We start from the raw sequence: 16,859 nt of genomic DNA, 5'->3' as shown, positions 1-16,859 counted from the left end.
TCATTCAAAGAAACATCTGGGTAGGTCTCAATCTCAGAAAAGCAATATTATGAAAGCATTTATAAGCATTTCTGCTCCAGTTTTGCTCTGGTTAGGTGTAATCGTACTGAAATGAGCAGGGTCCATGTATTTCTTTATAGTTTGAATAATACCAAATAATATTGAGATATTACACAAAATAATACAGAAGGATACTGCTAAGGAAGAAAGAGGTGATTGTTTTTCCATTTTACTAAGTAACAGGATTCTCTTCAAGAGAGTGGTTTTTAAAAAAAGGGAGAAATCTTACTAGGTAAACAGTTATTTCTCCGTTTTTTATGGTAATTAATTAAGGAAGTCTTAACCATATAAAGCAAACTAAGAAAAAAATTAAAATGTGGCTTCATGAAATGGGCGCTGAAGTGGAGAAGACTTCTGTGTAAAAGTTTTTTAAATCACACAGTGGTAATTAAAGGTAATAAAAGAATAATGGGAAGCGGTGCCAGGAAAATAGGGCAGGTTACTATCATTTGGAGATTACTATAAAAGAACATAGAAGAAACAGGTCTTCCAGAGCCACTTCAAGTTTGAACCTATGTGACTCTTTTGTCTCTACTTTATTTACACATACAAAAGTGTATATACCATGTATCATCATATCATCATAATTTAGCATATTTCAGAGTCAGAATATTAGGAAAAGGAATGTTCCCTTCAGGTCAGGGTTTTGATGACTGGCAAAACATTAGCAAGCTTGCACTGCAGTTGTTTGAACCACACCCAGTCTGCAGTTAAATATAGAATTTAGTTTCTGGAACTATTGGTCGTCTTAACCTTCAAGTATTCACTGAAAAAATTAAAAGTATAAAGGAGAAAGGAAAGAGACTGAAACCCAAATCCAAATACTAATAAACTGTCCTGGGAAGAATTCCAAGATGCAGTAAATACCAAGAGAATTAAATTACAGAAACCTCAAGCAACATTCTAGAAACACACTTTACAAACCAATTTGTCTCTTCTATGCTAATTCTCCCAGGATGTATAATACACTTATATAGAATGCATTTGTGTACTAGACCCATGTCTCTAATTCAGATAATATATTCAGACATGTCAAGTTAACAGCAGTGACACCAAATTTAGAGCTATGATTTAATTTTGGTTTGTTATAGTATTGTGGTTTGTGATGCTATTTTTATTTAGGAAGAGGCACTTTTATCCTAAGAAACTATTTTTAGATGCTTAAATTTGGGAGGAAGAGACACTCTCAAGCTGAAATTTTTAATACTGATTGCCTGTTGGGGAGAATATTTTGGGTTAAATTTTTAAAGTTGTTTTGGAGATTGGCAAAGGTTAAAAAAACAACAAAAAACGTTTTCCTTACAGTTTTGAGGGTTCTGAGCTTTAATAATGATTTTGTTTTATACTGCTCACTGAAGATGAACATAAAAAGAATCTAAGAGGAACAAAAAACATATTACAGGTGTATTGTTTCCAGAAAAAAAACATGCAGTGGTTTTAATTATAAACACACACAGAGGTAGGTACTAATTTTACCTATATTTTCCTGTTACACACCCAGACACAGACTCATCATTCAGCTACTCTGATGAAAAATAGCAATAAGTAATCTATATATATAAATCTGGCTCCAAAGCTAGTACTCTTAACCATTATATTCTATTGCTTCTACCTATCACAGCTATGTACTCTTAAATTTATTCCTGTATCTAGTCAAAGCCTTTTCCAAGTTGTTGCTTCTCTTTCTATCTTGCTTAATGGGGCTGAAAAACCTATATAAGGAGATTCGAAGATTTCTTTTATCTTTCTCCCCCGAGACCAGAATAGGTGCAATAGCCAGGTCTCACTCTTTTGTGTCCCACTTATATATCCTAACACTCCAGAGACACACCTGTTTCCAAAGCTAAAAGAATATCCAGCCCAAATCACTGAAAGGTTAAAAAGGAAAGAGTATATTAGAAGCCTTGTTCCTAGGCCATAAAGCCTCTAAAACTTCTGATCATAAACTCTAAAGACTTTTCAGGTCTACCAGGTTCATCATCCCTTTTACTCCTTTCACCCTAAAATGTAACTATTCTCTCCATCCCTAGCACTTTGCCTAATACCTAGTAAGTACTTTGCAGAATGAATGAAGAAAGGGACAGTTAGGTTTGCTAAATAAAAGTCACATTTGAGTCTTACATTATTTACACATGCAGATATTTCAGACAGACGATATAGATGTTTTTTCCCCTTGTGAATATGTAAACTACTTGAGGTAAGCCTAGCTCAGTGCTAGCACATAGCAGATACTCTATAAATAAATGACTGAATAAATAAATATTAGTCAATTATCTAATTCTGTTTTATCCATTAAAATCTAGTCAGGTCCTCTTTAAACAATAACAACAAAAATCTTTTTAATTATGGAAGATTTCAAACCTACACAAGTACAATAAACCCATGAATCCCCGCGTACCTATCATCCAGTTTCAACAATTATCAACCATTTTGTCATTCTTGTTTCATCTTTCCCCTGTTACAATCTCCATATGCTCTTAAGCAAATGGAAGGTTGCAACACACGTTAATCTAGTGGCATCAGACTTCAGAGTTAACAAAGGCCAAGTCCGTATATTAAAACAATCAGTGTACACCCAAGTAAAAATAACATTCCTTTTAGTTAATAAAGAGAACTCAAATCTATGGTTAGCATTGTCTAAGGGTCTACAATGTGGCTGGGATACTTATTAGGTTTGTGGCTCTGGGAAACTATTCAACCTCTTAGAGCCTTGATTGCTTCACCAGAAAAAGGAGAAACCAGGACTGCAGTGAAGATTAAATGTGGAGGATAAATACATGTAAAGCTCCTAATAGTGCACTGAATAAACGTTTCTTCTTTAAAATAGCTTCATTAAGATATAATTCACATACCAAAAAATTCACCCATTTAAAGTCTACAATACAATAGCTTTTAGTATATTCATAGAGTTGTGTGAGCATCATCACAATCAATTTGAGAAATTTTCATCACTCCAAAAGAAACCCAACACTCCTTAGCCTTCTCCCCCACCCCTCACACACAATACCTTTATCCTCCCCAGCCCTAGGCAACCACATATCTACTTTCTGTCTCTATAGATTTGCCTATTCTGGATATTTCATATAAATGGAATCATACAACATTGTCCTTTGTGACAACAAATGTTTCTGCAACTGGATATTTCAAAAGTCAAATATGTGGTATAGACAATGCACTGAGATCAGAGAAGTAGAAAAGGCCAAATAAGGGAAAAATAAAAAAATACATAGGGGCCGGCCCAGTGGCCTAGTGGTTACGTTCGATGTCCTCTATTTTGGTGGCCTGGGTTTGGTTCCCGGGTGTGGACCTACACCACTCTCCAGTGGCCATGCTGTGGTGGTGACCCACATACAAAACAGAGGAAGACTGGCAACAGATGTTAGCTCAGGGTGAATCTTCCTCAACCAAAAAGAGGAAGATTGGCGACAGGTGTTAGCTTAGGGTGAATCTTCCTCAGAAAAAATAAATAAATTAGAAAAAAATTAGGGAAAAAAATATATACAATGAGTATCCACTGTAAGCCAGGCACTAAGATATGCACTAGGGAATATTACTGAAGTGCTCTGGAGGTGGTAAAAGGCAGGAAAGCAGAGTACGTGTGTGTTATGTGCTAGCAGGTGGGTAGTTTGTGGAATTCTCCTCTGGGGCTTCACTTTCCTCATTTAAACAGGAAGCAAGGTCATCATGAGAATGAGGATGTGGAGTTTGCAGAGAGAACAAAGTGTGAAATAATTGTTTAGGAGAGTGGGAAAGAATGAACCAGGAAGGTATAGTGTGATTGTCTGGTAGAATTAAAGACTCACTTGAGGTTTATGGTCATGAATTTAAAACGAGATCAGTCAGCAAGGTTTTAAGTTTTTCTCTAGCAATATTTCGCTGCAAAAATGCAAATACAGCATAAGCAAAAATGCAGAAACAGAAGAGATAGATTTAACAAGGGTTCATTCATACTCATGGCTTTAACTGTACCTAATATATTAATGACTCCTAAATCTCCATTTCTAGTGCCGCTAAAAATCTAACAGAAATCTCGAAGTGACTTCACAGTCAAAGCTCTAAGTGGAAGGAAGTTAGAAGGAAAAAGAACATTGTTCAACACAGGTTATAAGGAAGACATTCTACTATGTGCTTTACATATATTATCTCACATAACTCTCATACCCTTTTCATAACAACCATCTCCATTTTACAGAAAACCAAAATTCCCAAAGACTAACATAAGGTGAAGCTGGGACTAAACCATTAAGTTTGTATGACTCTGAAGCTCATCTACTTTTTACTGTATCATAATACTTAACTCTTCTTTTTATAAATATGGCAAGTGGGGTTAAGAGATGGCAAATGATTTGCCTAATTTGATTACAATTTCTAATGGTACAAGCACTGTCTCCCAGATGAATGCTCTTTGAGCATCACCATTGCCAAGCTCTCTTTTACACTTTCTGTGCTGTCATCTCTATGTTGAATCTGTAACTAGGTTAGGTTTTTTTCTTCAAATTTTTTCTGATACCTATTACCTTCTATCCATTTTCCTTCCCTTTGCTTTGACATTATAGTTCGGGCCCTCATCACTCATACATAGATTACTCTAACAGCCTCTTAGTTGGCCTCCATCTATCCCTCCTCCAATCCATTTACATATGGGTTAGTCACTTCCTTTCTCTGAGGCTCTTTTATATAAACTGTAAACAATAAAATATCTATAGTACAGAATTGTGAAGATTAAATAAGATCAATCATATGGAATAATTATCAATAAGATCAATAATTATATACAAACTGTAAAATCGTACTCAGATGTAAGCTATTACTGCCTTAAGATTTACGAGGGCAGGGCCGGCCCCATGGCTTGGCAGTTAAGCGCACACGCTCCGCTGCTGGCGGCCCGGGGTTCGGATCCCAGGCACTCACCGACGTACCGCTTCTCTGGCCATGCTGAGACCGCGTCCTACAGCAACTAGAAGAATGTGCAGCTATGACATGCAGCTATCTACTGGGGCTTTGGGGGGAAAATAAATAAATAAATAAAATCTTTAAAAAAAAAAAAAGATTTATGAGGGCAGATACTACAACTTACATTTATTTCCCCTTGGCTCTAGGCATCTTGTATGTGTTCAAATACATTCTTGATTGGCTGATTCCTTGCCCATTTCCATACTCCCGCTAATATTATCTAACAGACCAATGTGATCAGGTATAATCTCCTTTATGATAAAGCCTGAACGCCAAAGCTATGGTATAATTAAGCATGGTACTTATTTAATGAGCCAGAGCTGGTGGTCTAGTGGTTAAGATTTGGCGCTCTCACTGCTGCAGCTGGGGTTTCATTTCCCAGTCAGGGAACCACACCACTTGTCCTGCATGTTGCTGTGATGCTGAAAGCTATTCCACCGGTATACAAATACCAGCAGGGTCACCCACGGGGACAGGTTTCAGCAGAGCTTCCAGGCTAAAACACTAGGAAGAAGGACCTGGCCGCCCACTTCCAAAAAATTGGCCATGAAAACTCTATGAATAGCAGTGGAGCATTGTCTGATATAGCGCTGGAAGATGAGAGGATGGCACAAAAAGACCGGGCAGGGTTCAGCTCCGCTGTACAGAAGGTCGCTAGGAGTTGGAATCAACTACAATAGAAGTTGGGCCCTAACAACAAAAACTTAGTAACATAGCATGCATAGTATGACTAAGTTCTGCATAATCAAAGTAGACATGACCCTGATGAAAAACCCTGTTCTGCCACATCCATCTTCATAATAGCATTTATTCCTCAGTTCTATAATTGATTATATGCTAGTGCCCTGCTCCCCCACCTAAGTTTGTGAGGGAATATATTTCATGGTAACTAACGAGTTGGTGAAGAATAGTTCTTTATAAAAGAACTTCAGCTGATTAATACAGAAGAAACAAAAAATTTGGAATGCAACCATTTTGCAACCCCTTATGAAAAAAGTGACTAGGAAAAATCATCAATGGATGACAAAACAGTGGTTCTCAAATTCTGGCTGTACTTTAGAACCACCTGGGAACTTTTCAAATATAGCTCTGCCTAGGCCCCACACCCAGAGATTATGATTTTAGCTGGTTATGGGTAAAGTCTTATTTATATTTTGAAAAGCTCCTATGTGATCCTAACACGCAGCCAAGGTTAAGTATCACTGTCCTAAAACTATTGGTAGATGGGGAACTTTCTAAGAAGTTCATCAGGATAATAGCACTAAATCCACTGATTAATCTTACTGCTACTAAAAATGGGACCATCAGACATTATGTGCCTCCATATCTGATGTAATAGGAAGAACAAGGCACCAGCTACGTGCCAAAAGAACTGAACCAGAATCTAATCAGAACGCTAGATCTAACTACCAGTCTACAGAAAATACGGGGTCACGTTAGATACTCTGAGGACGTAATCGGCCAAATCTAAAATGTAGGAAATTCAATAGTACAAATACCTTGGTCTCATCAACAAATAAACAGCATGAAAAAGTGTGTGTGTGTGTAAGGAAGTGTTACAAATTAAGAGACTCAAGTGGCATATCCACCAAATGCAGTGTGCAAAAATACATGTTTGATGAACAGATGAATGAATGAATGCTAATTAGAGAAAAAAGACCAATCATTTTAAATGCTGAATTATTAAATCTTGTACTTTCAAAAGCATGGCTAGGTGTGGAAAAGGCTACAGAAGCATAATAATTTTGATATGTGAATTAGTGAAATATTTATCTGTTTCTGTCATGGTCATATAGGACATCTTCTAAAATATTTCAGTGGATTTAGGTTTGGTTTTAAATTTATATTTGTATTTGCCTTAAGATTTTGAGTAAAGAGAAAACAAAAACAAGTCATTACATGGCAAATATAACCATTATTTTTTCTATTGGGGATGAGACACAGTTGTTCTGTATCAGAGCTGTCCAATAAAATTTTGTGTGATGATAGAAATGTTCCATATCTGTGACGTCTAAAACTAGTCAGCAGCCATACATGACTACTGGGCAGTTGAAAAGTGGCTAGTGGGACTGAGAAACTGCATTTTAAATTTTATTTAATTTTAAATAATTTAAATTTAAATAGCCACATGTAGCTACCATATCAGACAGCACAGTTCTAGATGACTAAAGCTCTCCTCTCTACCTGCAACATTTCCCCCTCTCCTTTTGACCTAATTAAATCTTAGCACATCCTCTATTATAAGATCTCACAGCACCATATATCACAGTTGCAATGATACTTTGATTTCTGTGATTATTTGACTAATGTCTGTCTCTCCAACCTGATTATAAAATCTAAGAGGGCAGGAACTATTTATGTTCACCATTGTATTGTTCGGGCCTACTACAGTGACACTCAAATATTCGTTAAGTAAATGTTATTATTAGATAACATCGTGTAGTTGAGTTTTTGTGATATATGAAGATTTTTCATTTCTCATAGTTCCATGTGATTTGATCCAAAATTTAGATCCTCCTTTAACGCACAGACAATACATATATAAAAGTACAGAGAACTGTATCATGAACCCCCAGGGTAAACATCACCAAGCTACAGAAATCATCGACTTACTGATACCACTCTTATTTTATCCACACCCTTGCCCCTGCCTTTCCGCCTTCTGTTATTTTGAAGTAAATCCCAGATGGCATATCACTTCACCATATTATTGTGCATTTCAGTAAATATTTATAAAAGACAAGAATTCTAATTTTTGTAAATGTAAGCACTATTTACATATAAGTAACCATTATCATAACTGAAACAAGAATCATCATTTATCCAGTCAGTGTTCAAATTTCCTTAACTTCCTAATAGATTTTTTTAAACACTTAAAGAAACTGGATTATTATTCTTAGTCTCTCACATCATGGATTTTGTTGACTTGAATCTCCATGGCACTGTTTAACAGAACTTTTGTTCCATACTTCCCATAAACTTGGAGCTGGATCTAGAGGCTTGATTTGATTCAGCTTCCATTTTGTTGGAAAAGAATACTCTACAGGTGGTGGTGTGTACATCCTTCAAGAGGTACATAATGCTAGGTTGTCTGTCTTTTGGGGATGTTGGCAGCTATTAATGATCATTGTCAGATCCATTATTTCACTAGGAGTTTGCAAAGTGATGATATTCTAATTATATTATTATTTTTTCATTTATTAGCTGGAATCCTCCAACAGAGAAAAACTTTTTGGTTAATCAGAGATAATGTTCATATGTGAAAGGCAGATTAAATGCTCAGTTCTTCCTTTTACCACTTTCAAATATTTAGTTGGTTCTCTAACATTCTCCAGGTGTGACCAATAATTTTTTTTAGTATCATTATTACACATGGATTTTTAGTAAGTTTGATGTGCTTCACTCTATTACAATTGGTATTATTGCTGATGTTCAAATTGTCCCCTTCTTTGGACAGTGAGAGCCTCTTCAAGTTAGCCTCTGAGTCCTTTTGATATCACTCACTTGTCTGTAATGCCTTTACAAGATGTCCAGTCTCATCATGTATTATTTCCCGCCCTACACCTGGAATCAGAAATTTCTCCAAGGAGTGCTAATGGTACTTAAGACCACAACCTGGGCCCCCAGGCATGCTGATTTCTACTAGGTTGATCATTACCCATAGGACTTTTGAGTGGGTAGAGCTGGTAAGTCCAACTCCCCCTCCTTTTTTTTTCCAAGAGAAAATATAACAAATTCCTATTATTTATTTCAAATTCAAGATTATAGGATTTTCCCATTGAAATTATAGCTGGCTTCTTAGCAGAAATTGACAAGCTGATACTTCCAAAATTCACAGGGAAATGTAAGGGATCCAGAATAGCTAAAACAATCTTGAAAAAGAAGAAAGTAGAGAATTTATGCCTCCAGATTTCTAAGTTTATTACAATGCGACAGTAATCATGACAGTGTGGTATGTCATAAGGATAGACATAGATCAACAGAATAGAACCAAGAGTCCAGAAATGCACCCTCACATTTACAGTCAACTGATGTTTTTTCTTCTTCAAAATTTCAAAAATACCTTCATTGAAAGTTTCATTCCAAAAAGTTAATGAGAAATTAAAGATATGACATACCTTAAATAAAACTACATGACATAAACAAAAGTTCACCAAGTTAATGGCCTCTCAGTCACCCCCATATCTACCTTCAAAGGAAGGCCCCCATCTAGGTCCTTCCCAAAGTTGAAAGGACTGTGAGGGGTTTTCTGGTGAACTACTACATTATTTCCTTAAATAGCCAAGAGAAACTACAATTAAAATTACTGAAAAACCTTGCCAAATTCTGAAGGACACCAGAGCTACACCCACTACTTTAAATTCGACTTGGATCCTGCAGATAGAATCCTGGGAGAACTGGCAAATGCTGACTTTGGGTGAGAATTTTTATAAATAACATCTCTCCTGGATCACTATCTGTAGTGCCCGGACAAGAGAGGGAAATAAAATTTCTTGTTGTCCCTTCCTTTCCAAATCCAGACCAATTAGTTATTGATCCTTCCTCTCCCAGGATTAGCTATTGCCTTCTTGCTTGTCTTGTTTTTTTTTTCTCCTCTTTTTTTTTCACTGATGTCATAATAGTTTATAACATTGTGAGATTTCAGTTATACATTATTATTTGTCAGTTACCATATAAATGCGCTCCTTCACCCCTTGTGCCCACCCCCCAACTCCCATCCCCCTGGTAACCACCAAACTGTTCTCTCTGTCCCTGTGTTAGTTTATGTTCCACATATGAGTGAAGTCATACAGTGTTTGTCTTTCTCTGTCTGGCTTATTTCGCTTAACATAATACCCTCAAGGTCCATCCATGTCGTTGCAAATGGGACGATTTTGTCTTTTTTTATGGCTGAGTAGTATTCCATTGTATACATGTATACCACATCTTCTTTATTCAGTCATCTGTCGATGGACACTTGGGTTGCTTCCACTTCTTGGCTATAGTGAATAACGCTGCAATGAACATAGGGGCTCATATGCCTCTTTTGATTGTTGATTTCAAGTTCTTTGGGGAAATACTTAGAAGTGGGACAGCTGGACCATAAGGTATTTCTATTTTTAATCTTTTGAGAAATCTCCATACTGTTTTCCATACAGGCTGCACCAGTTTGCATTCCCACCAGCAGTGAATGAGGGTTCCCTTTTCTCCACATCCTCTCCAACACTAGTTATTTTTTGACTTGGTGATTATAGCCACTCTCACAGGTGTAAGGTGATATCTTAGTGTAGTTTTGATTTGCATTTCCCTGATGATTAGTGATGCTGAACATCTTTTCATGTGCCTATTGGCCATCTGTGTATCTGCCTTGGAAAAATGTCTGTTCATATCCTCTGCCCATTTTTTGATCGGGTTTTTTGTTTTTTCGTTGTTCAGTTGTGTGAGTTCTTTACATATTATGAAGAGTAACTCCTTGTTGGATATATAATATGCAAATATGTTCTCCCAGTTGGGGGGCTGTCTTTTCATTTTGATCCTGGTTTCATTTGCCTTGTAGAAGCTCTTTAGTCTGAAGTCCCACTTGTTTATTTTTTCTTTTGTTTCTCTTGTCTGAGCAGACATGGGATTCGAAAAGATCCCACTTTGTCTGATGTCAAAGAGTGTTCTGCCTATATTTTCTTCTAGGAGTTTTATAGTTTCAGGTCTTACCTTCAAGTCTTTGATCCATCTTGAGGTAATTTTTGTGTATGGTGAAAGATAATGGTCTACTTTCATTCCTTTGCATGTGGTTGTCCAGTTTTCTCAGCACCATTTATTGAAGAGACTTTCCTTTCTTCATTCTATGTTCTTAGCTCCTTTGTTGAAGATTAGCTGTGCATGTATTGCATGCTGTGCATGTGTGGTTTTATTTCTGGACTTTCAATTCTGTTCCATTGATCTGTATGTCTGTTTTTGTACTAGTACCATGCTGTGTTGATTCTTATAGCTTTGTAGTATATTTTGAAGACAGGGATTGTGATGCCTCCAGCTTTGCTCATTTTTCTCAGGATTGCTTTAGCTATTCAGAGTCTTTTGTTGCCCCATATGGATTTTAGGATTCTTTGTTCTATTTCTGTGAAGAATGTCATTGAGATTCTGATTGGGATTCCATTGAATCTGTAGATTGCTTTAGGTAGTATGGACATTTTAACTGTGTTTTTCTTCTAATCCATGTGCATGGGATATCTTTTCATATAGTCAATTGATTTTTAATGAGGGTGCCAAGATTAATCAATGGGAAAAGAATGGTTTTTTCCAACAGTTCTAGGATAACTAGATAACCATATGCAAAAGAATGATGCTGGGTCCCTATCTCACATCATAGACAAAAATTGACTCAAAATGTATCAAACACCTAAATGTAAGAGTTAAAAGTAAAAAACTCTTAGAAAAAACACAAGAGTAAATCTTGGTGACTTTGATTTAGGCACAGCCTTCTTAGATAAGACAATAAAGGCCCAAACAACAGACAGAAAAAATAAAATGAACTTCATCAAAATTAAACTTGTGTGCTCCAAAGGTCATCATCAAGAATGTGAAAACAGAGCCAGCCCTGATGGCCTAATGGTTAAAGTCCAGCACGCTCCACTTTAGCGGCCTGGGTTTGGTTCCCAGGCGCAGAACTCTACCACTTGTCTACCATAGCCATGCTGTGGCAGCGGCTCACATAGAAGAACTAGAAGGACTTACAACTAGAATATACAACTATGTACTGGGGCTTTGAGGAAGAAAAAAAAAACAGAGAGGAAGATTGGCAACAGATGTGAGCCAAAGCAAATCTTTCACAGCAAAAAACCAAAAACCCCCACACTCAAAAAAAGAATGTGAAAAGACTACCCCCAGAATGGGAGAAAATATTTAGAAATCACATATCTGATAAGAGACTTGTACCTAGAATACATAAAGAATCTTGAAACTCAATATAAAAAGACAACCCAATTTAAAAAATGGGCAAAGGATGTGAATAGACATTTCTCCAAGGAAGATATACAAATAGCCAATAAGTATATGAAAAGATGCTCAACATCATTAGTCAGGGAAATGCAAATCAAAACCACAATGAGATTCTACTTCACTCTAGGAGACAGATAACAACAGTGTTGGTGAGAAACCGGAACCATCATACAGTGCTGGGTGGAATGTAAAATGGTACATCTGCTCTGGAAAACAGTCTGGCAGTTCCTCAGAAGGTTGAACATAGTTACCATAGGACCCAGCAATTCCACTAGCACACAAATTTTGTTCATGGCAGCACTATTCATACTAGCTAAAAAGTAGAAACCTCAAATGTCTATCAACTGATGAATGAATAAATAAAATATGGCATAGCCATACAATGGAATATTATTTGGCAATAAAAAGGAATGAAATACCAGTATATGCTACAACATGGATGGACCTTGAAAACATTATGCTAAGTGAAAGAAGTGAGTTACAAAAGGCCACATATTGCACAAATCCATTCATATGAAATGTCCAGAACAGGAAAATCAATATATAGAGGAAACAGATCAATGGATATGTAGGGTTGGAGGGGGATGAGAGAAAAAAGGAGTAACTGCTACAGTGTATGACGGTTGTTTTGGAGGTAAAGAGAAAGTTCTAAAATTGATTGTGATGATTGCATAACTGTAAGTATACTAAAAAGCACTGAACTGTACACTTTGAATAGGTGAATTGTATCTCAATAAGGTTGTTATTAAAAGAATAAATTCAAGATAAATTTCTATCTTTATGTATACACATACACAAGATCATGGTGTTTTACTTAAGTCTTTTGATTTTACGTTTGTATTTCTTTTACCCTGAAAACCTTGGTTCCTAATAACATTAATATGATTACTTTTTTAAATCTATACCTACATCTGTATCTATACGAATAAAAATACTACCTGAAAACAATATTAATATTACCAAAATTTGTAAAAATAGTGTAAGTTTTTTCTTTTTGTAGTTCTTTTTATTCCTAAGCAGTATCCCAACCAGGGAAGCATAGTCAAAATACTGCGCTGTAAAGTTATTTGATATAGTTCCTGAGTTTGTAAGTCACCAACTTATACACATTAGGTTTGTTTGTTTCATTTTAGCTATTTTTTAAGGATCACATTCCCCCTCTCCCATTTCAATTTAATTTTGTTTTATAATTATGTAAAATATTTACATGGTTACAATGTCAAAACAAGGTATGTATATTCAGATAAACCTAGTTTCCATCCTTGTCTCCTCCAATCTGTTTTTTTCTCTTCTCCTACTGATAACTATTTATTTATTTTATGGTTTATTCCTTTATTTTAAAACAAATTATAAGCAAATATATAAATACATAAATTATAGCCTACTATATACAATTGACACTGCCTTTTTTTAAAACATTATATCCTGGACATCACTGTATATAGAGAAGTATTCATTCTAAAAGTTGCAAAAATGCAAAAAATTTTTTCAAGATATTTAATAGCAATAGTCCAGAAGGTCACAGTATGATTTTCATTCTGTGAAAATGAAAATTCATTCCTTTTTTCAGCTGTATAGCACTCCACTGTGTGAGCCTGAACATCCACAGTATGGATGTACTATAATTTATTCAGCCAGTTCACTACCAATAGACATATAGGTTGTCTTCAGTATTTTGATATTACTACAAACAGTGCTGCTATCTTTTCATATTTTGCCCGCATATCTTTGGGATAATTTTCTAGATGTGAGAATGTTGAGTCAAAGGGCAAACCCATGGGTAATTTTCCTTGATATTGTCAAATTCCTCTCCATAGAAATGGTTTCATTTTGCATTCTCACAAGCTCATTTCTCAGTAGCCAATCAAAAGAAAATGTTGTGGAACTTTTGGACTTTTGCCAACGTGATAGGAGAAGAATGGTATCTCAGTGTAATTTTAATTTGAATTTCTCTTACTATGAGTTAAATTGAACATCTTTTCATATGTTCAAGAACTATTTGCATTTGTTTTTCTGCTGATCTCTTTAGTCCATTTTTCTATAGAGTTGTTGGTCTTCTCTCACTTTTAAAAGTTCTTTATATATCAGGGATAATAATAAGTGGCAAATATTTTTTCCAATTTTTCTTTTTTTTTTTTTTACTTTGCTCACAATTTTTTCTTCCCAAAGTTTTTCTTTTAATTTATGTAATTGTAAGGAATCAGAATTGGCCACCTCAAAATATGTCTCTTTGCCTTGATTATGTTCACGAACAAAAGACTCTGAAAAAAACTCTGGCCTCCCCCCGACTGTCTAAAAGAAATTTAAGATAGAAGGCCTGTCCCCAGAACAGGCCATCACCACAGATAACTCTGGGTATCAATAGACTGGGAGGGTCCTTGCTAAGCCCATTCTTATCAAAGTTCTGTTTATCAAACATTTGCTTTTCCATTTCCATGTGAATTGCTTTCCTCCCCTTTGAAGTCCCAAACCACCCCCCCACAACATCCGCCTTTGTCTTTAGCTGAAGATGGTATTTAAGATGAGAGCCTCTGCCATTTTGGCGAGTTGCTCAGTTTTCCTGAGTGTCTCCCATGTATACATGTTATAAAGCTTTGTTTGATTTTCTCCTGTTATTCTATCTCATGTCAGTTTAATTCATAGCCCAGCGAGAAGGACCCAGAGTGGGTAGAGGATATGTCTTCCTCCCCTACATAATCAAATTTATCAATCCTTTCCCTTATTGTTTCAGATTTTGAGTTATAGTTGGGAAAAATTTCACCATTTCTAAGATATGGAGGAATTACCCATGTTTTCTTCTATTATTTATATGGATTCACTTTTTTGAGTCACTTGAAATTTATCTTGTGTATGGTGTGAAGAATGGAATAATTTTTTATTTATACTAATATATTTGAGTAAGGGTAGTCCTTTGCTGGCTTTACAGTCTATGCATATGTATTTATTCACCCAGTCTAGGAAAAAACATCATGCATTGCTCCGAGGCTAGAGAATTTTATATTCCATGTTAGAAAATAAAAAGTTCCATTTTCACAGAATGAAATCATATTGTGACCTTCTGTACCATTGCTATTAAATACTTTGAAAGGCTTTTTACATTTTTGCAACTATTGGAATAAACCACATACTTTCTTACTGGTTGTGCCAGGTAAGATAAAATTAAGCCAAAGATAACCAATTCCTGGATTAAAGACATTTATTAATTAATATTAAGGTTAAAAAGTGAAAATTAAGATTAAATGAGAACCTTACTCAGGATAAGTGCTCAATATCTTTTTAAGTGAAATTTAATCAGTGAGAATCTGTGGCTAGTTCTTGTTACCTTGGAGAAAAATAAAAAGAGCTGCTAAGCCTTCAAGGTTCAGTTTTGCAGATGCGTTAGGAATATCACCTATCATTATTAATGTTGTCAACTTTAAATTAATCCTTCTTCACACTGACATTATGTGATAAATGCATATTGGTATCTTCATGAAAAAATTAGATGGCTGAGTCAGTAGCACAATTAGAACTTACACCAACTAGAAATTAACACCAAGGCTTATTTTGGTTTTCTTTGTTTTATAATTTTATTTATTTTTTCCCCCAAAGCCCCAGTAGATAGTTGTATGTCATAGCTGCACTTCCTTCTAGTTGACCAAAGCTTATTTTGTTACCCAGAGGAAAATATACAATATTGCAAATAATTTAAATTAGATATTATTTAAATTCACATCTACTACATGGTAAGTTCTGAAGAAATTTTTTAAAATAATCAAAATTTCTAGAAGAGAAAAATAGAGCAGATTGTAAATGTGAGGTCTCTAGGATAATAAAGTCTTACTCTTTCACTTTAACCACTCAAGCGTAGGGTGAGGAAAGAAAGATGATGACATCAATAGATAACCTTTAGTCTCATTTTGGCTATTGGATCCAACCTTCTCCTTAAGCAAACCTCCTTAAGCAAATGTCAACTTGATCACAAGAACAAAAACAGGGCCTGAACTTCAGCATTTTAAATCTCCCTCTTTCAGGTAGTGATGTTAATGAGCTGGGAAATAATCAGGGAATAGGGAGAAAGAGAGATGGAAAAGTCCTAGATAACATTTAATTCACTACTGGCTATTGAAAAAATTTCATTTTATAGATAAGGAAGTTATAGCTCAGAGTTTGTGACCTGAACAAAGTTACACAGCTGGTTAACGGCAAAGCCAAAACCAGGTTTCAGGTCTTCTGACTCTTGAGTCAAATGCTCTTTCCAGTATGCCATTCAACTGGTCAGATTAGATAACTGAAAAAAAAAAAAATGTGAAGGTAGCTCAACGTCAATATGTATTCTATATCAGCTTAGAAGTTAAACCCAGTTTTAAACATTAAATTTCATTCTTTTCTATTATTTAAATTACTGAGAAAACGCAATATGAAAATTCAATTGTTTTTACCTCTGCCTAACATATTCTTTTTCTCTACATTTAATCTTAGGAAGTAAGTACTTTTCTAATGGAAAATTATTACCTTATTGCATGTAAAACTCTCCATCAAAATAAAATTCTGTAAACATTACTTATAGGTAGGAAACTAAAAGGATAATTCTATTATAGGATCCACCCTAAATATATTGAACATTTCATAATCATTTTAATTAATTTAATTTAATTAATTAATCATTTCAGATGGGAAAATTGAAGATAAGGTCAAATTCAAGTTTAAAAAGTACTAAGTACCTACTATGGGTCAGGTATAGGTGCTAGAGTCAGAGGATAAACTACCAAATCAAAGTCAAAAACAAGTATTTCTAACCTTTGGGACCAAGCTCATTTAGGCCATACTCCTTATCAAAGAAAGTTAAATCTCAGTGGCCTCCTATACAATTATTCAATATTTTTGATGAAAGT

At 35.4% G+C, this 16,859-nt stretch overlaps 1 protein-coding gene across 9 annotated transcripts in view; it reads right to left on the bottom strand.

Annotated features, from left to right (window-relative positions):
* Window positions 1–16,859, bottom strand: part of HMBOX1 (homeobox containing 1) — a 184,621-nt gene that overhangs the window by 38,539 nt on the left and 129,223 nt on the right. The window lies entirely within an intron of this gene.

This window comes from Ceratotherium simum, chromosome 12 (assembly GCF_057802395.1).
Source record: "Ceratotherium simum simum isolate JZ-2026a chromosome 12, ASM5780239v1, whole genome shotgun sequence".
Taxonomy (NCBI): domain Eukaryota; kingdom Metazoa; phylum Chordata; class Mammalia; order Perissodactyla; family Rhinocerotidae; genus Ceratotherium; species Ceratotherium simum.
Note: the sequence above shows the minus strand (reverse complement) of the source record. Positions and strands in the feature narration are given on the sequence as shown.